Raw genomic sequence first — 25506 nt, forward strand, 5'->3', positions numbered from 1 at the left:
AGGGTGTTGTTTCTTCGCTGATTTATTTTTAACCCGAGGTTGTACAAGCCCCTGACAGTTTGGATAAATTAGCCAGGCCTCGCAGTCTCCTAATGAGAGGGTATTATTTCGGCACCTCGGAAGGAGCGTGAAAAATGAGAGAGACTCCATCCGGAGGTGTCGGATCGATTCAGGATCAGGGTGTAAATTATATACAACTAAATATCCAGCCGCCCATACCGCTGCTTAATACGGAGCTTAGAAATGCAACATTAAACAAAGATTATGAGAGATCGACGCCTCTGGACCGAGCCCAACTCGCTGCTCAGCCGGGTCAGCCCTGGCCGCGCGGGCCGAGGATGGGGGGGTGCGGGAGCACAGGCGGGGTGGCTGGGGGGAGGATGAGTTTGGGAAAAGAGCCAGACCCTGGATAGGAGCCTCGCCTTCCGTGCTCCTTCCCTTTCTTCTAAAGTCAGAACGCAGGGCAGGTCTTGGGGACCCCCGCTCTGTCCCCTCCTGGTTCAGCCCCAATCCCTCCACCTCCCCACGAGGATCCAGAGAAATGAAGGCTCGAGCTTCCGGCCTCAGTTTCCTCAGCGGCGACGGCGGCGGCGGTGGCTGCAACGGGAAACTGGCTTAGTCCCTCATCCCAGGCCTTCGGGGCTCTTCCAGGTGGTCCTGCGCGGAAGAGGCGCGACGGCGCTCCCAGCTCCCAGGCCCAGGCCACTGACCCGCGCCTTGCTGCTCCGACCAGCTAGGGTGGGCAGCCTTGTGGGCAGCGGGAATAGGTGTAGGCGCAGGGTGCATCCGTAGCGCCTGGCTCTCACTTCCCCTCACGTAGGGCTGAAGAGACTGCAGGGAAGGGGGCGCCCGAGGGGTGGCCCTGGAGGGGCTCATTGGTTCCCTGGCCCGCTCTGGCAAGAGTCGGGATGCTCTGGCCGGGGTCTGCCTGCACACAGCCGCCTTTTCTCCCGTCCCCCTTCTGCCCCGGGCGCCCCCCACAGGTGGTCCGGAAAGAGCTCCCTGCTCAGGGAACCCCTAGGCCCTGCAGTGCCGTGGAGTGAGTATGGTGGGGGAGGGGCGCTGGTGGGGAGAGGGGCTCTTGGACCCCCCCAGGCCCCTCTTCTTTTCCTCCTCCCTTGCTGTCCGTAGCGTTGGCCTCGCCTTTCCCGAGATGTCCCAGTGCCTGGTGTCCCTCACCGGCCTCTGGCTCCCGTCTCTCCGGCCGCTGCACACTCTGCGCTCCCTGGCTCGGCTTTTCTGAGCCCGGATAGCCCTCCCCAGGAAGGGAGCGGGCCACTGCCGCGTGTGGGTGTTGCAGTAATGAAAAATCAGAGCAGTTAAATCGTAAAATTTGGATTAAGAAGCTTGAATTTAATACACACGCACCACATTTATTAAAGCATTAGAATAATTGAAATTTGCTGCTGCAGCCGTCCAATCTGTTTAAATAATTCTATGGGTGTCTTGTTGTGATAAAAGATTATCTAGAATTCTATTAAAGGCGCAGGAGCCTGCTTTGTAAATCCTATTTGGGGACTTTCAATAACTATCGATAATCTCATCTGCACAGAACCCCCGCCTCTCGGCGTTATCGGAAAGTTTGCAGCGTTTCCCCGAGCAGCGCGGGGAAGGCCAGGCCGGCCGTGGACCCGGCACCTGCCGCTCCGCCCGGGATTAGGGCGCACCTGGGGTGCGAGGGACACGGGCGGCGGATGGTTAAGCCCGCCGGCTCCAGCGGACGAGCGGGGCAGGGACCCCAAGGGCCGCGCTTGGCAGGATCGGCGGGAGGCCTTTGTTTGCTGCCCGGAGCCCCGGGGCTCCAAACCGCGCGCCGGGCTGCGGGGAGCGTGCGCGGACGCGCGGGCGCCGCCGCTAATTGCTGCTAATTTTGTTTCATTAACTTTATTTACTCTTGAACCCCTTAATTGTTTTCCATTTATTTTTAGTAATTTTATAATGCACTAATAATCCCCCTCAGTCTGCGGACGCCTCCATCCCCTCCTCTTCCCCTCCCTCCCTCTCTCACCACCCCCACCCCTTCGGCCTCCCAGGCTTCTCCGCAGCGGACCCGTCTCGGCGTGGCGCTGGAGGCCGGGTGTAGAGGGACCAAGGGGTTAGCCAGAGCCTAGCGGGGTCCCGTGGACTCCGTGGGTCCTTCTGCCAGGAGTTCTGCGAGCAGGGGACAGGCCAGGACAAAGGCCGGTCTCTGTGCCCGGGCCGGAGAGGCTCTGATTCGAGCTGCTCCTCCGGTAGGGGGGAGCGCTGAGGCCCCGAGAAGGGCAGGGACTTGGCTAAGGTCACAAAGCGTCCCAGAGGCCACTCGGGCCGAGGTGGAGTTAGCTGGGCCAGGCCCTCGCGCTTCTGCTTCTCTGGTTCCTCTCATGGTCTGCATGAGCGGCCTGAGCTCAGGGCTGCACCGCGTGGGGGCTTGGTTCACTGCTGCTCAGCCCCTTCGCTGGGGAACCGGTGTCCCCGCGGCCCCCGCCTCCGGCCCTCAGGACCCAGCCCCGCGCCTTGCCGGTTATTAGACAGCTCGCGGGACTGTCTGCGGGCCGCCTCTTTCCTGCTAATTATCACCTTATGAAAAGTGTTTCATTAAGGAACTCTGCTTTTGATTAATTATCGACAGAATGCTGACCAGAAAGAAATGAAATTAATCTCTGACCCCGTCTGGGTAACACTGGAAATTCATCACATATCCTTTTAATATTGAAACACAGCGCAGAATTTTAATAGAAAATATTGTTTTTCCAAACCTCCAGTCTTTATTAATGCCCCTGGGCAGGGAATGATATTGCTCGCAATATAGCAGTCTTTGTTCATTTTAAATTTATTAAACATAATGCACTTCATTTTCAAACATTTTACTGTTTCTTTTTAATTTCACTCAGTGTAAGTACAGAATAAAACCTTTTTAAACATTTAAGATATTGAAAACCCATATACGAGTGTATAACGGGAACGCTCCGGCCATCAAATAAATTTAAGTAGAAGCAATTGTAATTTTAAGCTCCCAAGTATTATCCCCTTCAGACATTAAGGCAGTATCCGTAACCATCAAATGGAAGTGTGAGGAGGAGAGGCTTTGAGGCCCCTTGGCCCCGGGAGACCTCACCGGAGGGACGGCCTATCCAGCAGTGCCAGCAGCCCTATCAGGCCTCTCAGGTTGGCCGGGTGGGCAGGATCTCCTCCATTTCGTTGGTCTGAGAGAAATGACTCTCGGAGGAGGTCAGGGTGTTTGTCTGATCGGTGGCCCCATCTGCACACTCCAGTCCACCAAGGGCCTACCCTTCCTCTTGAATGGACACCGAGCTTTCCTGGATTGGAAGACAGTTTCTTCCTTTGAGAGACAGTCTGGGCTTCCCCAACCCCAGCAGAGGTGCTTTCAGGCCTGTCCCATTGAGGTGGGCACCTGGCCAGTTCCCAAGCCTTAGTGTGGGGGCTCTTCTAAGATCACACCCAGCCCCTCCTTGGGCGCCAACAGCTGCCAGAGGAACTGGGCGGGGGCACCCTTCCTTATCCCCAACCTTCCCCCTCACCCCCCCCCCCCACATAACTCCCCCCTCTTCATCCCCTTTCCCGAGGAATCTAAGCTCCGAGTTTAATGAGTCGTGAAGTGTGAGAACTTCCTGAGACCCGGGCGCCCCTGATGCCAATTCCAGATGTGCGAGGTAGGAGGGGCTGTGGCTCCTGGCTCCTGGCCGGTGAGGACGAAGCCACCCTGGTCAGACTCTATCGTCCTGCATCCAGGTTCCAGCTGTCCGAACCCTGAATTGGAAACAGGCAACTTCTCCACTGAGAAATTACTCTTTTTATTTCTTGTAGCGTTCCTGGTGCCCTATTTCACGGCACCGACAAACGGAATATTACTTTTAAAACACTATGAAATACCAGGTCCTGTCCTCAGTGCTATTTCGGGGGGATTCAATTTTTACTGAATGGTGAGAAGCTCCAGCATTTCTTCTGGGGGCTGATCAGCAGCTCCACGGGAGGAAGAGAATTCTCAGGGATTGTCTTAACATTCTGGAGAGCCTTGTTGGTGTCTGGGTTCACCCGCCAGAGCTCACGTAGATGCCCTCACACCCAGCAAACATGTCTTAGACAGGGTCAGATACAATGCGCAGCACCTTGTATCAGCCCGTTTCTGTGCATTTACATTCTTTATTACTCACCAGCTCGACTCTGAGCTAGGCCTAGGCGAGTGACTATTTACAAGGTTACCTGCGATCTATGATTTATCGGCCGCCAGGTCTCTGTAGATCCCTCAGTATCTTCCCAGCACTCCTCTGTTTGGTATCCTGATCTCATGGAGAAGTTAGTCTGACCAGCTGGGAAAAAAAGTTCCTCCCTTTCTGCGTTAGTGAATATTCCATTTTGGCCAGATTTCATAGCAGACAACTTCTTCCCTCCATGTTTGTGGTTAGGGCTGGGAGTGGCACTGGAAAAGAGGGCTTTTCTGGAAAATTTTCAGTGCTCAGTTTGAGTGGAGATGGCTGCCCCCTCTTGCTTCTAATCAGCGCAGCAGACAAGAACAGGCAGCTGGGAACCAGGAAAAGGCCTTCAGTCTGCTTGGGCCTGCCCACTCCCCACCCGCAGGCTGCCTGCCGGGGCCCCTGGAAGCCAGGCTGGAGCTGCCTTTCCCAGGTGCTGGGATTTAGCAGTGAGGTCCAGTCACCCTAAGTGAGCCTGAAGGGAAGTCTGTAGAGTCAACAGTCTAGGACACGTTAGGGTATTTGTGGGGAGAGACGAAGCCTTCCCCAACCCCATAAATAAGAAAGAAGCTGGGATTTAATAAGTGGAAATAACATCAGAGTCCCCACTGATCCTCCCCTTACGTTCTCTCTTCCTAGACCTTTGCCTAAGGCTACTCTCCCAGTCCCTTGAAGGAGGACAAGCCAGAAGTGATGACAGAAGGGCCAGCCTGGCTGCTCTGTCCCTCCATCTCATCAGGGTAGGGCCAAGGAGAGTCCAGAAAAGAAACACTAGCTCAGTGGCCTGTGAGCCCCCCCCCCCATCTACTTAAACTAAAAACACAAACCAGCAAAACAAAACACAAAGGCCCCCGGGGCTCCACCTAAAAGCTAAAAGCCAGCGCTGCATGGTGGGTCTTCCGGTGTGGCCACCCCTCGGATTCTTGTGGTCCCAAGATCTAAGGCTGCCCTGCTTCTGGGCTGGGAAAACCTCTCTTCAGGTCTCCTGAGTCCTGGGCCCCTGCTGTGCAGAACCCACTCTCTCTGGACGCTCCTGTAAACAACTGCTTACTGGAGTTAAGACTCTTTCACGAAAAAAAAAAAAAAAGATAAAGCGATTTGAAGATAATTAATTGCATTAAACTATTGACTAACTACCTCACTCAATAGTAATTCATTTAGAGAATATTAAAATCGGAGGAACAATAATAAAATTGATGCCAATTCCCAGGGGGAGGGAGATGGCCAGCAAATTGGATACTTTTCTTAATCTGGCGTAAATAATAACACGTCTGCTCCCCTTCTCTCTCTCAGGCCGATTCCCCTATCATTTATCCCAGACTCTAAAGCCGGGTTTTATAATTGATATCAGTTACTCAATGAGAGCTTTTTCATTTGTTCTTGTTGTCCGTGATAATTGTGAAGTTCAGCCTCTCTCAGAGCTGAGACCCTGCTCTGCCGGGGAGGCCTCTCTGGTTCTTCCAGCGCAGGGCAAGGGCAGGACGGGGAGGTGGGGGGGCTCTGGCTGCTGGCCCCCCCTCCCCCGCAGGAGCTGTTGTCTGACTTCCCCAGTAGGGTAGATGCACACAGCCCCCCAGCCAGGTCCTCTGGAGCTGCAGGGACCGAACATGCGGGCTGGAAAATGCAGGGCTCTTCTTTGGGGTATGACCGTCCCGAGCCTCGCCATCCCTGAGAGGCACATTCGGTGGCAGACCCAGGGTTCAGAGCTGCGGCAGCAGTCCATTTTTGTTTGAAAAGCGGTGGGTAAAAGCGATGAATCCCAAACGACATCTGGGGAAAATGCCACAGAGCCTGGAGGAGAATTTGGGAGCTGGAGAAAGGGAAGGGCCCTTGACTGAGGGGCAGCTGGACCAGGGGTGGGGAGCAGCAGGGAGGAAGGTCGGATGCTGGCTCCCCATCCACCCCGCTCCGGCTGGGAGCCCTGGGCACAGAACGGTCGCAGATAGGCCGGCCGGAGCCCTGGCAGCCAGTCCGGTCCTCGAGATGACTATTTGTTATTTATTCACTTATTTATTCATTTATAAAGTGTTTACTTAGCTCGGTGCAGATGTAACATCTCATTTACAGCGCGGCCTCGGGGCATAGAAACAATTGGCAACAAAAGAGTAACTCCGGAGAATTAGAGAAACACACACACACACACACACACACACACACACACACACACACAGGCGCAAGCACACGCACACCAACAACAGCTCTAGGTTGGCGGGGGCGGAAGGGCCCAGAGCGCGGAAGTGGAGCCGGGACCCAAGGTCGGTCTCTGGGCAGCGACCCCGCAGGAGTCGGCTGGGGGCTGCGTAGGCGCGCACTAACCCGGGTCGGCAGGCCGCGCTCAGGACATCTTTGGAGCGGGTCCGGGCCTGCCCTGGACCCCGACGCGGCGGCGGCCAGGGCGGCCCCACAGAGGACGCACATCTCTGCTTCGCGGTGCCCGCCCCTCCCAGCCGGCGCCCAGGAGCCCTCTTCCCGGGCCCAGCGGAGGGCACGCAGTCCTGGCCGCGGACCGCCTCCTCCTGGCCTCAGTCGCTGGGCCTGAGCCCCTTGCAGCCGGTCCTAGTTGCCGCGCGACCACAGCCACGCAGCGGGGAAACTGATGTCCGCGGCGCTGTGGCCGGAGCGCCGGGTGTGGGGAGCAGAGGGCTCAGGCTGGAGCGCGAGGGATGGAGGGGGGCAATGGGGGCGCACTGGCGAGACCCCGGGCCTGCCCCTCCCCTGCGCTGCGTGCCGGGTCTCTAGGCAGTGGGTGTCAGCAGGCCCCCGCACAGAAGGGGCTGTGCAGGGGGTCCCCGCCCCCCGCGGGCGCCGGGGCGCGGACTGGAGGCAGCTGGGACTGTTTAACTGGGAGCCGGTTGCTTGGCAACCCGCGGCGGCTCATTACCACGGCCACAGTGATTAACCAAAAAAGAAAAAAAAAAAAAAAAAAAAACCGAAAAGAAAAAGAAAGGGAAAGAAGGAAAGAAAAAAGTAAGGAAGAAAAATCAGGGGAAAGCTGGAATATGAAAATAAAATGGATTATTTAATTAGCTAATTGATAATCAACTTCTTCTTAATTATTCACTTAATTAACAAAGCGTAGCTCCAACGCCCTCAGCCAGCATGCTGGCACACTGGCAGGATTTTCAAAGGCGCCCTCTTCCCTCTCCACCTCTACAACAAGATACCAGAGGCAGCTTCCTCTCCTCTCAGAGAGGTTCCTAGCCCTCCTCACCTCCAGGAGAGGGTGGCTGACCAATGTTCTCCTCCCACAGCCAGGACAGCAGGACCAACCAGGGATGCAGGAACTTTCCCAGAAGGGCCCAGGAGATGCCCTTCTATTCCCACCCAGGCTTCGCTGGCTTTGCTGGGTCCAGACGGTGTGTGTTGTGTCCGTGTATTGGGTGCGGGCTGTGCTAGACACACCCTTCCTGGTTTTCCTGGCCCTGATGCTCCTGTACTGGAGCCCTGGGGGACACCTGCTGGGACCCGTCTGTTCTGGGATTTGGTATTCACCATCTCAGGCATATTCCGGAGAACCTGCAGGGTGACTACTCTCACTGTCTCTATTTTAAGGAGAGGAAAGCGAGGCCTATCTCACACAGCAATTTTAGGGACAGCCAAAAGTTCACAGAAAGAGAGAAAGGGAAAGGAGTGCAGTCTGAGACAGGTAGGAGCTGTCACCCGAGTGCTAACAAGGCAGGATGGGGGCTGGGAGGGTCATGGTCTAAGCTGAATCTCAGTGACTGCCCAAGCAGATGGTGTGATGTGTCACCGGCCCCTCCCACCCTCCTCTGCCCTAACTGCTGGGACCCCCGGCTGATGCCCTCCCCCAGCATTGCCCTGGCTGAGGGGACCTGCCCCCCAAAGTTGGCTCCCTCACTGTGGATTAAAAGGCCTGCCGTGGGCCTCCATTTGGGACACCTCTGAAGGACTGAGCCAGGAGCCACTGTGGGGTGCAGTCTAACCTTTCCCTCCGTCCCACACCCTTCCTCCCGCCTTCCTCCCCCAGTGGCCTCCACCAAAGCACATAGAGCTCCCACTGCAACTCCCCTGATATCCCTCAGCTGCTGCCCAGGAGGAGGCCCAGCAGACTGGGCTTGCTGACGAACTGGGAGGTAGAGAGGGACAGAGGTCCAGCAGGACATCCCATTGCTGGTCTTCTGGGGCTGGACACTGCGATGTAGGGGCTCTGTGCTGGCTCTCAGAACACACATGCACTCCATCTTCCCCCTTGTTCCTCCTCCTCTGGGGCTCCCTCTTCCTACTTTCCCTCCTTGTTCCTCTTTCTCAGATTCTACATTCTCCCCTAAGGCCCTGACCCCCAACCAAGCCCTCTCCAGGTTTCCTTCTGGTTTCTGAAAAGTCCAAAGCAGCCACTTTGCTTGGGGACTGGAGTCTCTTCTGAGGTGCTGGGGAGGAAAGGGAAGTCAGCCCCTACCACAGGAGACACTGATCTGGACCCACTCCCGTATCCTCTGGGTGCTGTGGGTGGGTAACAGTACAAGGGCCACTGCTAGAGTTGGGTAGCTCCAGCGGGGACCCCTGTCACTGAGACCCACACACCTTGGCAGGGCTGAGGCCAGTCCCCCTGCTCTGCCTGTTCCTGCTTCCACAGCTCCATGGAGAGCAGAGAGAGCAGAGGAAGCCATGGAGAAGCATGACCCTGTTTAAGATTTGTTAGGCACCCTTGATCGTTGCTGGAAGAGATTGGACACAGTGTCCTGAGCTAGAAGGGTTAGGGAGGGCAGGGCAGAGCCTTGGGTGGGGTCAAGAGCCTTGTGTGGGGTCAAGAACCCTCAACTTGCTTTCCTCACTGCGGGCTTGTTGTGTGTCCCAGGTGGGGCATGTCCCAGGAGCCCCAGGACAGCATTGTAATCCCTGTGTGGAGGAGGGCCTGAGCTAGTTTGTTTTCTTCCTCTGCAAGCCGGTGTCCCAGGCACCCAGAGCCCTTCCACGCCTTCAAAGCTGTAAGTCTGAGGTCCAATCTGCAAGACTGTCTCAGCCAGCCTTGCAGAGACTGTCCCATCACAGACTTGGAGTTTTGGGGACCTATCCCTCCCACCCACCCATGCTCAGGTGTCCCAACAACGTGCCTAGGGGCCCACATCCTGACCATGTTCACACTCCAGGGTGGCGCGGAGGTCTCTGAGCCCCAGCATCCTGTGAGAAGTGGTCAGACGTGGGTGTTAAAATGTATCGGGGATTTCTTTTAATAAGAAACAATGGGACATGCAGGCACAGAAAGGACTGTCATGAAAGAAGAAGTTTACACAGATTCCTGGATCCAGAGAGGAGGCCCACTATGCAGGGCTACGTGGGGACACCCCAGGAGGCTGAAGGTGTCAGGGAAAAAGCAGGGCCTGGGGCTTTCATGTGGTGTCTTGGGGAAGGAACGGGTGACCTGAGATCTGTAAACCTGAGAGAGTTTAGGACTGGCTGGTTTGAATAATTTTGGCAGACTCCTGAGCAGGGAGGTTGTCCCTTTTTGTCTGGTAGCTGGCCCAGGGGGCAGGGGTGCCTCCTGGAGCCGGAAGAGCTGGAGACAGGAGGCGGTTCGAGTGGGCTCTGGATTGGTTGGTTTGCATCTGAGAAGGCATGGTCCTGGGCACGTTACTTACAATCTGGGAGGCACAGTCTGTCCCTAGTCAGTGAGGCTGCAGATGCCAGAGCATCTCAGCACAGAAAGCCAGGGGCGCCCGGGTGGCTCTATCGACTGTGACAGTCTTGATCTTGGATCATGAGTTTGAGGCCCACACTGAGGGCAACAAGTACTTCACAGAAACGAATAAATAAATACATGAACAAAATTAAAAAAAAAAAAGAATGAAAAAGGAGTACAGAAAGTATGAAAACATGGTTAATACACTGGCCCCCCAGCTTTGTGGGGCAGGGAGGCTGAAGATTCAAATCCATTACTACTCACCTGCCCAAATACAGGGATTGAGGAGGGTGGTGGCCCAGGGCCAAGGGGAGGGGCCGGGGCTGAGAGCAGAGCTTCTGTGAACACATGGTGGGAGGTGGACCTGAGCCCAGAGTGCACGGCTGGCACATACGTGCTCTTCTGCAGACCTGTCCAGAAGTAAGGTGCTCCCCAGCCCCCCCGACCGGGGCCCAGCGAGGGACCCTGAGCCTTATCATTGCACTTAGGCTTGACCTGTCTTAGGTGGGCTCCATGCTGGCTCAGCAGGCTGGTAAGGGCAGCCATTTGGGTCACTTTGCCCAGAGGGGGATTTGGGGCTGTCACTGGACTGTATGGAGGCCACCCAGATACCTCTCTGGGCAATAGGCTGAGGAGACAGAGAGTGAGGCTGCGGTGGTCGAGTGTCTGTGCGGCAGCTGGGGGAGCAACTTCAGCTCCCCGCTAGTTCCCTGGGGGTCCCCATCCTCTGTTTCCCAGAGCCTTGAGGGCTGAGTGGTCAGATTTCCTGCCACAGGATTTTGCCTCCCTCCGAGCTGATTTCCGGGCTTGTGACTGGTGCTGGCATCCGGATGCCTCTCTCAGAAGGCTGAGAGAGGAGTGAAGACGCATCAGCAGAGTCTCTGCAGTACGAGGAGGCCCTGGGCCCTAGTCCCCTGGGCCTATACACCTCTCTGATCCCTCTCAAGGTGGTGTTGAAGACTTAGGGGGACAACAGTTGCAATGGTCTGAACTGTGTTCCTCCCCTCAGAAGTCACACTTTGAAGCCCCAGTAACTTTGAAGCTCCGTAACTCGCACCTCAGAATGTGACTGTATTTGGAGGTGGGGGTCTTTAAAGAGAGGATTAAAGTACAGCGAGGTCACTGAAGTGGGCTCCGCTGCAGTAGGTCTGGGGTCCTGTAAGAAGGGGAAATGAGGACACAGACATCCACAGAGGGATGAGCCCAGGGGTCACAGGAAGATGGCTGTCTATAAGCCCAGGAGAGAGGCTCAGGAGAAACCAGCCCTGCTCGCACCTCCACCTCTGACTTCTGGTCTCCAGACCCGAGAGACATTATATGTCTGCCATCTTAGTCCCCTGCCTGGGACATTTGTTCGGGCTGCCCTTGCGGATGAACACACCTTCCATCACAGGGCAGGCATGGGCCTGGCGTGAAGGAGGTGCCTGCTGACTGGCCGCTGTTACCGTCAGTCTCATCTGAGCCCTGGGGTGACTATTGGGGTGGGGGTTCTGACATCCCCAGGCCTCAGTGTCCTCACTGGGAAAGTTGTTCCTGCTGGGCCTCTCCAAGTCTTGGGGACAAGTCTGTTCCCGCCAGGAATAATGCTTAGCTTTTCCCCAGGCCCGTGGAGGGGTCCCCCGTGTCCCTGTCTAGAAGTCAGGGCTGTCCCCCAGCCCGGCTCCACAGGGAGGAGGGTGGCAGCTCTGGCCTCTGTCTCCTGAGGTTTCGGGCTGAGCCGTCAGGAAGTGGACAGAGGTCCTATTAGGGGCATGCTCTGTCTCTGGAGCCTTCTTTACAGGCAGAGAGAAAGGCTAGGCTAGCCTTGGCCTTGGTTTCTGCGAGGGAGCTGGCATGTGGGGTGGAGGGCTGTTCCCAGCTTTTAGCTGCAGATTTATGTAAATATGGATTATGGAATTTGGCCCCAATTCTCCCTTCCCTTCCCTCCTCCCCTACCCCAGAGCAGACTGGGCATTAGCACCCGTTGGTAGGTGGATTTCTGCAGCCTGTCAATGAGCAGCAGTTAATTCTCAGGCAAATGTCTACTTATCTCACTGTGTGGTGGGCTTAGGCATTTGCGAGGAACCGCCTTGCTCAGCCTGGAAGGGGGTAGAAGGGAAGGGAGGGGTGCAGCAAACCACAGAGAAGGGGAGCTTTCTTGACCCTTGCTTGTGGTTCCTCCCGGCTTAGGGTAGGTGTCACATGCAGCCACCAGGAGCAGGGGAGTGAAGGGGTGCCCAGAAGCCAGGCCAATTTCTTCTGGCATTGTGACTCTGGGCAGGGCCCTCTCCTCTCCCCTCTTCTCCCTCTTTCCATCTATCTTTCTTCCTTCCTTTATTTCTTTCTTTTAAAGTAAACTCTACTCTGGACATGGGTCTTGAACTTACAACCCCGAGACCAACAGTCGCGTGCTCCACAAACAGAGCTCTGAGGAAGCAGACTCACCTGCCCCACAGGGTGGCTTGGGGATAAGGCTAGGAAGCCTGCCACCCGCAACTCAGACACCTGATACCTAAGGGCACGATCTGTCCTCTGCCCCCTCTGGTTTGGAAAGACACAGGACAATGGCATGCATTCGGCTAAAGCCCAAGCAGGGTCTGCTGGAGCATGCTGAGCCAAGCCTCCTGCACACTTACAGGCCCAGGAATGGAGAGCCAGCCCTGCCGAGAGACAGGCCCTTGTCCCCAGGAGAGCTCCTGAAGGAGGACCCAGGGAGGGAGTGGGCCCCAGAGGCTTCCTTGGCGTTGCACATAATCGAGAATGCGAATGTTGTCCATTTAACAAGAAGCGTGTGCCATGTCACGTTGGGCCGAGACACTGGGTGTGCCAGTGGTGTGGAACATGGGCCTTGCGTGCTCAGCTTCTCTGGGTGGGCTGGCCCCAGCCTGCCCCGCACCCATGGCGTTGTCCTGGTCTGCCACGGGGGAGGACCAAGGTCCCCTAGGTGCGGGTGACCAATGCACCCTCGTCTTCTAGCTTCGCCACTGATCCCCTTCTCCCGCTGGTTTCAGAGCCACAAGAACCACGAAATTAGTTCTAAAAAAATTACCCCTTCACTTCACTGCTAATCCCCTAACTCCCTTAATTAAGTCAATGGTAGCCTAAATTGTTCTAAACATCTTTGGGGGGATTATATATTTTAATCATCATTATCCAATGAATATTTGATTATATAGTCATCATATAATCAAGAGTAAAAAATTATAATCCAAAAAAAGGCATTTACTAACACTTTAAAGGCCGGGGTATTTGCTAAAGAGCGCGGGAGGATTAGGGGCTACACTGAGAGATACTGGGGCTGCCCAGTCAGGAGCTTGAGTGGCCGCTCTGTTCTAAAAAATAACACCACAATGTAAGGAAAAAGGGAAAAAGAAAACCGAGCTGTTGTGTCTTCTGTCATTCACTGCTTCTCGAGTCAAGGTGTCTTACTGGGACAGCTGTTGTGGAAGTGATTTCTAGAAATAACCGCTAGGTTTGGGGTTTGCACATTGTGTAATGGGAGTCCCTGCGTTGGCTAATGAGATCTGGGGCCAATGGGATCTTCTGGCCTGTTCGCTGGGATCTGATCCCAGCTTCCTGCCGAACTGTCTGCTCAGGCCCACACCACCCCCTGCAAAGCTTGGTGATGCCTAGCAGCTCTCAGTCAACCCGGTAGTTGGTGGAACAGAACAGCAGTGGCTGAGAGTAAGGAGCCCGGGTCCAGTGCCGCCACTCACCTGCTATGTGACCCAAGGCAACATGCCTAATCTCCCTGTGCCTGGGTTTCCGTATCTGTGAAATGGAGGTGATGCCAGGACCCGGTAGGCTTGTGGGGAGCTTTAAGTGAAGGGATGCTATCTATGAAGGGCTCACAGAGCCCCGGCCCTTCGTTAGCACTCTGTGAAGTATGAGCTGCTCAAAGACCTTAAAAGGGACACAGAGCTGCCCAGTCCCCCAGATAAGTCAGAAGCCATTTTGGTGAAACTTCCCAGGACATTCTTGGAGGTCTCTCCTGTCAGTCTGCCTTCCTCAGGGTCATAGGAGCCCATGGGGGACTGGAAGAGGGCTTCTGGGCTGCTGAGTCAGGCCTTCTCTGTTTAAAGAAGGGGAAACTGAGGCTGCAAGAGGAACAGGGAGTGGAGGCACAAGGTCTACTGTTCTCTTTCGCTGTGCGCTCCTTCCAGCCCCCTGAAAGCTTAGTTGCCACCCAGGGGGCTGTCCTCTATGTGATATTGCAGAGGGTAGGATGGGGGAGTGACCCTGCGTGTGTCACCTCTGTTGGGGAACCTGCGGGGGTGGGGACGGGAGGCTGACGGTGCTCTCTCTGCTGGAAGTGCCTGGTAGAGAAAGACCGTGGCCTCTCTCTCCCTCCGGCCCACAGACTCACCTGTCTGTATGCATTACAGCACATCCGGGAAGGGCAAATGCACAACAGTAAAGCAGAAGGAAAAACACCTCTAACTTTCTAAGTCACAGATGGGACTTAGTATAAAATCTCTTGGTGGCTTGCTAGTCACCACAGAATGAAGACTGGGTACTTGGGTCCCTTACACCTTTTCCTCTGGAGCCCTTCCTCCCCTTCTAGGGCATCCAGCCACATGAAGTCACACTGCTCCTGCTGCGTGACTCACACTGCTTTCCTCTTCTCCCTGTCTTTCCCGTCAAAGTCCTTCTCATCCTCAAAGGCCTCCCTCAAGTGCCCTCTCCTCTGGGAGGCCCTTCTGGATTGCCTCAGGCAGGACCGCTGGTTTGCTGCCAGGTCTTATCTACATGATAGCACCTGTTGGAGGGCTTCATGTGGGCCCTGCGCCTGGCACCCGGCCAGCATCCTGCCAGTGAGGTCTCCACCTGACGCACCCACCCTATGGATGAGGACCCCAAGGTCTGGGGAAGGGCATTGACTCGTACAGGTCATCCCGGCATGGTGCCTCACAGGGCTTAAACCCAGGCCTCCTGCTGCCCCAGCCTGGACACGTTCCCTGGTCTCCTGGGTCCTGACACAGGGGTCCTCAGGCCTGCTGCTCAGGATGACAGCGTCCAGGCCCTCCTTCTGGGCTGGGTCCTACGTTTTCCTGCCCAACTCCCTTCCCTGGGTACCTGCCTCTCCCTCTGCTCTTCCCAGGATATGGGGGGTGCTGCCCCCACCTGCCGTGCGTCCTGTGGCCTCTGGGCCAGGCGAGTGATGGTGAGACCATGCTGTGAGTCCCCCTCTATTGACGTCTGCTGAAATCATTTGAGACAAAGTTACTACAGAGACATTAGAGCCACTTTTCAGAGTGAAACATCTGTCATTTAGCACTATGACGCTACGGGGACGGCACTTTAGAACAATCTTGTTGCACTTAATTTATTTTCTTGCGAATACTGCCGAGCAGGGTGAGTTCCTAGGTGCTCTGTATGGACAAATTTGACTCCTGCTGGGTGAGGACGCCCCCACCCCCACAGGGTCCTGCCCACCTGCCTGAGAGCCGCCCAAGGGCTCACATCAGCCGAATGATTTATCCCTTCTCAGACCTGCTGGGAGCCCTCCGTGGGAACAACAGCAGACTACCTTCCCTCCCTCCCCCAGCCCCTGGCCCGGGTCAGAGGAGACTGCACTCTGGGCTGAGCTGGGATCTTCCCATGGGGAGCAAGGGAGCGAGAGCTTGCCCATCCCCCAGCCAGCGGGACTCTCCTCACCCACGTGGCTCCTCCTTGCTCTCCCAGTACCAGGACCAGAGATCCCATGCTGGTCCTCTGGGACCCGTCGTCCCTCCTCTAGGATGAGAAACCTGCAGAATGAGCTTCTGCCCAGGTGTTTCTCCCCAAAAGTGAGTCCCAACCTGGGGGTCACCCCTTTTAGGCCTTCTGTCCTGGCCCTGTCCCACCCTGTAGATGCTACAGAGGAGGAAGCAGAGACTCAGAGAGGGTCAGACACTTGCTGGGGGACACAGAGCGGGGCAGTGGCAGAGCTGGGTTTTGAAGATGCTTTCCCCACTCTGCCTCCCCAGGAAGGCTGACAGCAAGGAACAGAGGGGCTGGAATAGGCCATATGAGTGCAGGTTAGGGGTGGACAGGGCTGTAGGGCAGAGCAGTCTCCAAGCCAGAGGTCGGGGCCAAAAGCAGCCCCTCCCATCATCCACCTGGCCTCTGACATGGGGCAATTGCGCTCCTCTGAAATAACAAGGCCTTGTCTTGCTGGCTACCTGAGAGCTGCCTACCAGCCCTGGGGACCCCTGTGTGAGAGGTGTGGCAGAGACAGAGAAAGGGAGAGAGATGACCTTCTCCTGCCCTACCCTGTCCTGCTGCCCCTGCCTCACAGCTCGGCTGCTGGGTCCCAGCTTAGCTGCCTGAGCCCCTGAGGACTATTTCTGGGGTGTCTTCCCTCCCCACCCCCCAGCTCCAGTGAGGGTGAGACCATGTGGGAATCCTCTGACACATGTCTCTCATCTTAGGGGTGTGGAGCCCGAGACCCGGGGAATCTGGGGCGTGCTGCAGGCAACTGCCTTCAGCTCACAAGAGCCATGTCACTGTCAGTAATCTCATGTCGCTGGCTTGAAATGTGCCCCAGTAGGAATATTTACACCACAGAAACTGGTGTAATGCTGCAATGCTGCAGATCAGGGCTTTGGTCCCTGCAGAGATCTTCGTGTCCCACATTGCCCAGCACAGCGCCACCCAGAGAGATGACGACCCTCAGTGCCTAATGCATACCGGCACCTTCGGGGGTTCTCCACTGTAGCCTCCCTCAGTCTCCCCAGGTGGTCACGGACAAGCAGGGACGCTGCTGGAGTATGGGCTGTGCTTGTGCTGGCGGGCATCACTTTTGAGGGCTGCCTGTCACACTCATGTGACCTTGTGGGGGCAGTGTGGGCCCCTCAGACCTCAGTGTGGAAACAGGCTCAAAGGAGAGACTGCAGGTCCTGGAGCACCGGTGGCTGCTGGGGACCCTGGGAGAGTTAGGGAAGTGGTTGAGGGCCGAGGACATAGGGACTCAGGAGCTCAGGATGGTACAGGAAACCTCTATCCCCATCCTGGCCTTATCACCACCTTCTCATGGGATCTCAGTCCCCTACCTGCTCTGAGCCTCAATTTCCCCATCCTGTGTCTCTTCTCAGGATCCTCCCCCCAACCCTATACTGTGGAAACCTCTCCTGCCCCTACTCCCAGACTGTGGTCCCAGACTACACTGGGCCAGCCTGAGAGCGTTCCTAAGGTCCAGACCCCAGATGCCCGTCAGGTCTGGGGCCCTTGGGAGGGCAAAGCAGGGCCTGGGCAGGAGACAGCTGTATGGAATGAAGCTTGCGGGTGGGGCCAGCCAGGGAAGCCACGCCTGCTGGGATGTGGGGAGGAGCCCAGCTGTGCGTCCTTCTGAAGCCTTCTGGGACAACTTGGCCACCCTTGGGTGCACCCACAGACCCCTCTGCAGGCTGTCTTGACATTTCCTGCCTGGGAGCCCTTCTTGGGCAGGAGCTGGAGCAGCAGGGGTCACACCCTGGGGTGGGGGGAGGTGCCCAGCAGGAGCCTTGCACCCAGCAGTGCTTAGCAAATGTTTGTTGCTCTAAATTGGAAGGGAGTGGTTACGTGTGCAGTGAGGGTGGGAGGCCCTCATGCAGGCCCCTCGGGGTCAGCTCAGAAAGAGCCAGGGCCCGGGTGCCTGCTGGACACGGAGCCTGCGTGCTTGTGACTGGGGCAGGCTGGGTGCTGGGCAGGAGCTCTGGGCCCTCCAGGGCCAACAGGGCTTCCCCCCTAAGCCCATGCATGCTGAGTGTTCAGTCTGTGCCCGCCCGCAGCAGGCAGGTGATGACTGTTGTGCGACAGTAGCCACTCGGGCAAGTTCTCTTCCTCTTGGCCAATTTGGTTTGATGTTTCAGCCTGGCTGAGCCAGCCCAGGGCCCAGGCACCTCCCAAGCATCATCTCCCATCAGACGGCATGAATAATTTAGTCTCTAATTAAAAGTGAGGTCAAGCCATGAAAAATGGCTGGATATCTGGTGGCACCATGATGCATTAAATTGCCGGCAGATCCAAGGCAGGCGGGCAGGAGGCTCTGGTGTGCCTTGGCTCACCACGGAGGAGGCAGCGGGTCTCTGAATGAGGGCGAGGCTGTGGGGCAGACACAGAGACACCCCTTCTTCCTGCCACCACTGCTACCTGAGAGACTCCCTTCAGCCTCTAGCTGCCACTGCCTCCCGTATTGTTCCTCATACACACCAGCTTCATCCTACTGTGGGTCTGCGTGTGTGTTCCTTATGGAACATTCTTCCCCCAGATATCTGCTTGGCTTCTTCCTTGCTTCATCCGGGTATGAGCTCTGATGTCCCTTGTCTGTCCACACAGGCTACAACACCATCTGTCTGCCCCGCTGGCCTGTTCCCTTTGTCCCTCTCCCTACCTGGGTTTCTGGGTAGCACTTCTCACCACTTGGTGTTCTAGTTTATTTTGAGTTGTCTGTCTCTCCAACTAGAGTATCAGGGTCCCGCGAGTGCCCAGCACCTAGAACAGCACCCAGCACACAATGGGCATAGGGGAGGCTGAGCACCAGGAATATGTCTCCCCAGCCCAGAGCCCACTGGAGACAGGAATCAATGAGGGGCAGGAGCTGAGCTGCTGGCTTGCTCTGTTGGGTTCTCTCCTTCTGTCCTCCTGGTAGGTGGAGACCCAGAAGACAAGCCCTGAGGTCCCTCACTGGGAAAGTCTCCCCCAGTGTGGTACATTGTCCCCTCTGCTCTGGGATAGCTGGAAGGACACTGCAGGGAGAGGCGTCCTTTGTTTCCTGGCTGCAAACTGGCTTCAGGAGAGCCCCACCCCTGCCCCATAGACATCCACCTTCATTATGGGTCAGGGCTGAGGGGACAGCTGATGGCTTAGTGGCCCTGCCCTGGAGATAGCCAACTAGGGACCAGGGCAGAGGGGCAGGTGCTGCGGGGATGAGGCTAGATCACCCCGCCCCCTCCTGCCATGAGAGGACAATACTCCAGCAGTAGCAGATCCCACTAGGTGCTACTTGGACCAGAATTGCGCAAGGAAACAGGTCCAGAGCTAGACAGAGGAGAGGTTCTGTCCCCAAGTTCCCACCAGGCCCTGCCCCAGGGGGCTCCCCAGCAGCACTGGGAGTCCTCACGAAGGGGAGCCTCAAGGTATGAAGCACTCACTGGGCCCTGTGTGGTGGCACTAGGATCACTCCCACTTTCCAGAGGGGAAAACAGACTCAGAGAGGTAGACAACTTTACCCAACACCCTGCCGTTGGTCAGGGGCTAGAAGCAGCCTGCAGTGGCCTTTTCTGTAGCACGGGGTCTGAGACCATCCAGCTTCTGTTGGCTCCCACCCACCCCTGCTGAGGTTCTGGGAAGTGAGGTCGAGTCCAGGGCAGGGGTGCAGTTGGGACAGACACTTGGGGGCCTTTGCAGAGGGCTAAGTGTAAGTCCCACCTGGGGCGCCAACTGGCACCCAGGGCCTCTGTCCCAGCTCTTGCTGCTGCCCCAGCGGCCTCCTGCGAGCCCTCCCTGGGCCCCTGGGAGGGCCCAGGTTTGCATTTTCCCAGTGGAATCACTGAGGCGCGGGTGCTGGGGAAGGAGGGGGCCCCGTTGGCCCTTGGGTAGCAGATTAAAGATGGATATTTTGTTTGTTACAATCAAGACCTCTGATTTCAGTTTTATAAATTTTTAAAATATTAATTATATTTTGGAAAGTGTTCCGAGGTGAATGCATTAGCTGCTGCTCCCTGCGTAGATGGCAGCTCTGCTGCTTGGCCAGGATTAGAGCAGAGGAGGAGGTGGGGCATTTAATCCACCTTGTTAAGTTATTAAATTTTCTTTATTTACACACGAACCCACTTTCATTAGCATTGTAACAGGTGCTCATTAACAATTTATCATTTGGGAGGCAAGCGAGACAACAGCGAGGGAGACATTGCTACAAAGTTTACTCTTAATTACAAGGAAGCAGCTTTGAGGACAAAACAAGTCTGCACCCCTCCCTGCCTCCCTCCCCCGCTAACCCCACCCCCCTCCTCTGCCAGGTTCCAGGCCCCAGAGGCTTCGAGAATCCCACTGTCTGTTGACTCTGGTCAATACCCGGCTCTCAGAGGAGCACCAGTGCTGGGGGAGCGAGGTCTGTGCCCTGGGGCGGGTGCTGGACCCCTGGGCTGTGGCCTCCTGAGCCCTGAGGGGTGGAAGGAGCGTGGGCACAGAGCAAGCGTGCAGGACCCCCTTCCCAGCCTGGGTGACCAGGGCAATGACTTCACCTCTAGAAGCCTCCTTGGCCTCTTCTCCAGAGTATATGGTGGCAGGGTTGTTTGCAGGACTACCTGGGATGGTGTTTAAATGCCTGCTTGACAGGGATGGGGTGGGGCTGGCCAAGAGGAACCCCCAGGGGAGCCATGGGGTGTAGGAGGGGCTCGGCAGTCCAGTAGAGCTGGGACGTGGTGCCTATGAGTGAGACCAAGGTCTTGTCTTTCCAGACTCCATGAGCAAGGAAGGGGTGGCTATGGCCTGTGGTGCCCCTCACAGGTGGTCTAGCTTCCCAGAATTACTCCTCAGGACCCCCCCGGTGGGCATGCCATCAGCAGGCTGGTTTTGGGGGCTCTCTGCATCTGGTTGTCATAATCTCTTAGAGCCCTGAAAGCAGGAACCTGTGTCCTCCTGCTACATGTCCTAGTGCCTGCTGCCCTGGGCCCCCACCGGTTGCTAGGGTGCTCGGTGAGGGGGGATCTGAAGGTCAGCCATCAGAGGGGACACAGAGGACTGGAAAGAGGAAACTATGGGGAGAGCACATTGTCAGCCCTGTAGGAGGCCAGGACTGGGCATGGGTGTGGAGCATGGGGGCTCCAGGATCCTGCCAAGCAGTGGGTGCTGGCAGGGGGCCCACCTCCACCTGAGAGGCCAGTCCTAGCTCTACTCCAGCAGGAGCTGTTTGCCCTGGGGTCCAGGCCTTGGCACTTCATACCTTCCTTTCCCTGTTCCCTCTGGGACCCCAGGGGCTGGCACGAGGAAGCCAATGACCAGTGTGGCCCAGCCCGACCCTGGTCTACCTCCTTCCCCCAGAGGGGCAGGAAGAGATGAGCCCTTGTTCAGCATGACAACATGGCTGTGCCTGAAACCTTGATGAGAGTGTCGGCCATCCCAGGGCCTCCTCCTGCACCTGCCACCAGGTGAGCTGGCCAGGTCAGCGGGGCCTCCGGCCAAGTGCTTGTGGGCAGCACACACCTCCCTACTCTCCCACAGAGCAGCCCTTGTCCCAGGGCGGGCGGGGGCCTCTCCAACCGCCTAGATAATCGTCTGCCTCACACTGCTCCTTTAAAACATATTTCTAGGGTGTTTTTCACGGATAGGGCTTTTAATATTCATCTCAGCACTGACAATTTTTCCTGCCTTGTTACAGAGAGCTGGTGTCGGTTTTTCATTGTATCTTTGGACAGTCGGTTTATTCGGAGCCACTTAAAGGCTCAAAAGTGATTCTCTTTTATAATTTGAGAAGTTTCATGGGCTGAACATCAAAGTGATGGCTGGGACTGTTCTCCATGCTCTCTCTGCTCCTTCCCTCCGCCTGCCCTGATGGGCCCCACCTGCCAGCTTTAGTAGAGACACAGGCCACTCCAGCCTCACTGAACCCCAGGCCTTCAGGGGCAAGCGTGGCATGCCACACTGTCAGCTTTGTCCCAGTGTCGGGGGGGGGGGCATGCATTTCCATCTGGATTTTCAGAGGGCACTGAGGACGGGGAGGCAGCTCTTGGCTCAGAGGCTTAGGCTTCCTATGGGTCCTGTACCCTCTTTAGCCCCCAAGGCCCAATGAGGGTCTGTTTTCTCACCTGTAAAATGGGAGCCTTGGCTCAGAGCAGGGCCCTAAGCTCACATACACACCAGGGTCAGGCAAGTCTCAGATGGGTGGTACCTGGTGGGTGTGTCAGCCAAAAAGAGAGCCTCCCATTTGGCAGCACTGATGGAGCAGCTACTGTGTGTTGGGCACTGTTCTAGGGACTGGTGTGCGGCGGCACACACAGGCTGTTCCCTTAGTGGCGAAGAAGCAGCAGGATCTGGGGAATGGGAGGGGGTTGTGGGGGACAGAAAGCCATTCCAAAAGGTATGGCTGACCTTGGAGGCCCTTTGTGTCCTTCTGGGAGGACACCTACCATCACTCAGCAAGTCAGGGCTGGGGCTGGGCTTGCCACAGGGACATCCTGGGTTCCCTTCTGGGTCGCCAGGGCTTGGCACCCTGGTCACCTCCTCTCAGACTGGAATGGGCTTGGAGAGAGGGGGCTGGTTTTGTCAGGCAGAGGCCAGGGCTCAGATTTTCCAGCGGTCTGGACTTTTTAAGAGAAACCAGAAGTCCAGATCAGATAAAATTGCTTGATTTTCCAATATTGGCAGCTATCTCAAAAAGGTTTAAAAAAATATGGCATCAGCCAAATGCCTGTTGGCCAGCTTTGTCCTATAGGCCCGGCTTGCATCCTCCGGTCTCGGTAAGAAACTGCTGGCTTCTCCTCTCCAGCACAGCCATGCCGTCTTTCGGATGCCGTTACCACAGATCTGCTTGGGGGAAGTGTGCCTGCCACGGCTGTGTGTCCAGCGGGCCACTCTCACTGGGGCCCCCGCAGCACTCACCAGGCCCGTGGCCCCTTGCACGTCTGTGCGGCCTGTCTGCGCCCCTTCCTCTCCCTCCATTGCCACCAACACGGGTGTGATTGTATATGTTTGCACTTTCAACTACAGCAAGATAAATGGGCACAATTATCTGGTTCCCAGACTGGGAACATGTGGCCTGGCATATGTGGGGCCAACCTAAGCAGAAATCCAAATGCGCCTCCCCAGACAGTGCATTGCGCCCGCCCGCCTGCGTTCCACTCTGCAATGGCGCCCCCCGTTCCCACACAGACAGCTGGCGGATCATCAGATGGCATTACAATATTTTTACTTATAATAGAGAAAGTAATAAAAATACACATTTAAGTAGCATATTGCGGTTCTAAAGGGGCCAGGAAACCTGGAGAGAACGGGGTTTTGCTACCGATCCAGAGCCAGCGTTGTGCCTGGCAGGGGGCTGTGGCCGGGGTTTTGGCCTCCACGTGGGGCCAGTGCCACCATGCAGAGCTGTGCCTGGCCGGCAGGTCTGGGTCATGGTTATAGGTGACCAAGTCTGGTCCTCAGGAAGTCTGACCTCATTTCTCCACGTGTGAGATGGGGTGGCCCACTTCCCCATCTCTGGGGTGATCCATGGAGCATAACCCTTGGGAGGCCAGAGATGTCTTAGAGACCCATGGGAGAGCTGGGTCCCTCGCCCCTGCATTTGTGGAGCCCCTCAGGGCACCCTCAAGGCCCCCGACTGAGAACGCCTGGATCAGACACAAGCACAAAGAAACTCTAATATTTGACCCCATGAGCCATGCTGCTACCTGGTTTGTCCCCTTCCTGCACCTGAGCAGACTGAGGTTTCCACAGGAGATGGGCTTGCCTGAGTCCCCACGAAGAGCTGGGGGCATGGCTGGGCCTCTTGTCTTCCTGAGTCTTGGAACCCCAGACCCCCATGGCTGCTCAACCATGTGGGCTGTGGAGGGGCTTCGAGGAGGCATCATTGCTGCCATCTTTTCTGGGGTAACTTTGGGGATGGTCTGAGGGTTAGGGTAAACCTCACAGTTTGACCAAATTCTCAGACTCTGCTCTCCCCAGTGGAAGGCAGAAGGAGCTATGATGCCAGGTGCCTGGTCCTGGCCTCGCCCCACCTCACCTGCCCAGACCTTTAGGTGCCTGCCCCTGGGACGTTATGGCCCCCTGTGCACAGGCAGCGCTGACTTGGGGAGCTCAGGAGGAGCTGAACTCCAGCCCCACCACCCCAGGCCTTGCAGCCCTTCACTTGGCAGTCCTGCTGGGCTGGGGAGCAGGAGTGAAACAAGCCTCTTGCGTCGTTCGAGGCGCTATAGGCAGACAGGTGCTACGTGGAAGATAAAATTACGCGAGTGACAGGGCGTCATCCAGCCAGGGCATCAGAAAGGACTGCAGAAGGAAGTGATGTGTTTGTGGGTGGTACTTTGTGGAGGCCTGGGGGCAGAGGGGACAGCCAGTGCAAAGGCCCTGAGTTGAATGGGGCTGGGTCTGTGTGTGTGTGTCTAGTGTACAGTGAGGGTGTAGTCAGAGTGTATGGCTCACTTATTGGGATTGGGGCTTTCATTCCAGGGGCCATGGAAAGCTGCCGGCATGTGGCCCGAGGACCCCATGGGAATGGGGGCCACGGATCGGGCCCTCCCAGCACTCATACAGTGTGTCTTGAGACCCTTGTGGATGGTCACTGTGGCGGTGTGTGGGAGAGCCTGAGTGTGGGGTGCTTCCTGGGGGATGGCCCAAGACTGGGGCACCGTGGGGTCCTGAATTTGGGGACTCTGTTGTTCTCCTCCACCTGGACAGTATCCCAGGAAAGCCCCAATGTCAGTTGATCCTGCCAGGGAGCTCCTCTGTCCTAACTCCCTTGTCCTTCCCTAGAGTCTGCATCTTTAGGTCTCTGGGCTGGAAGGGCATGGTGGACAGGCAGGTGGGGCTGCCGTTGGCATTGCCCCTTGGCTCTGTCACCCTAGGCAGGAGTGTCCATGTCACCCCCATCACCTCTGCCCATATCATGAAAACAACCAATAACATCACCCCTTCCAAAGTCCCCATGGGGGTGGCACTCTGTATTGCCCCCCACCCCAGCACTGTGACAGGCCACACCTGACCTACTGCCCCACCACACGTCACAGCTGGGCCTGGCCTCAGGCTTCTGGTGACCTGAGGGCTCGCCAGAAAACGGCTGTGCCCCTCTGCACCTCTTGAAGGTGGGATCTTCTGGCTGGGAAGCGCAGGGTCCAGGACCCCAGGGCTCACCCATGTGAACATTTACTCCTTTGACAAATGTTCTTGCCGTGGGGTCTTCAGTCCCTCCCCACAGCTTTTGCTCCAACTCAGCCCCAACAGAGCTCAGCACCCCCAGCCTGCTCCCTTTACGTCCCCTCTACCTACCCTCCTTCCCTGCCACTCACCCCTCATCTCTCAGGACCCTCCTGCTTTCTTGCTGTCCCCACCATTTGTTCTCCACCAACAACACCCGGAGGGGCCTTCTGGAAACCCAGATCTGGCCGCCAGACCCCACTTAGGGCCCTCTGGAGCTCCTGTCTTCCTTCTCCATGCTGCTCAGCCCCAGCACTGGGTCCTGCCCACTGTTTGGTCCCCGTGCTTCCTGCGGCAGCATGCGGGATGGGGCATCTTGGCCCCCCCTGGAAGCTCCTGCCTCTCCCTTCCACCTGGTCAACTCACCTGGTACAAGGGAGTCGTGGACCACTTTTCTTTCCTGCACAAGTGTCCCTCATGGCCCTTCACACCTGTGAGGCGGGGCCTTGCACGTGCCCCAAAGGGGAGGGACCAGGCCTCAGTCCTCCTTTGTGGAAGAAATGGAGAAAGCAATCTTGTGAACAAGGCCAAGGCCTGGCTGCTGATCCAGCCCTGTGCTGGCCAGGGCTGGGCCATATGTTTGTGCTTCACTGCCAGTGGCCAGGCAGGAGGTAAGGCCTTCAGATCAGGAGCAGGACAGTACTGGGTGGTACACGGCCTGGTGCCTGCTGGGCTGGGACCCACCTGCCCAGGCCTGCTGTCACTTCCCAAGCTGGGAGAGGCAAGTTGGAGGACAGAGTCTGGGTCCAGCCTGGGGAGAAGCCTGTGCTCACCAAGGGAACCTCCACCATACCCCCTACTAGGGTTCCTTGGAGAGGCTATGGC

The 25506-nt window shown here is 56.7% G+C and overlaps 1 protein-coding gene across 4 annotated transcripts in view; it reads right to left on the minus strand.

Moving 5' to 3' along the window:
- ZFAND2A (zinc finger AN1-type containing 2A) overlaps nt 1-25506 on the minus strand; it is a 123856-nt gene that overhangs the window by 86788 nt on the left and 11562 nt on the right. The gene's annotated exons all lie outside the window — the stretch shown is intronic.

This window comes from Mustela nivalis, assembly GCF_964662115.1.
Source record: "Mustela nivalis genome assembly, chromosome: 19".
Lineage (NCBI taxonomy): Eukaryota > Metazoa > Chordata > Mammalia > Carnivora > Mustelidae > Mustela > Mustela nivalis.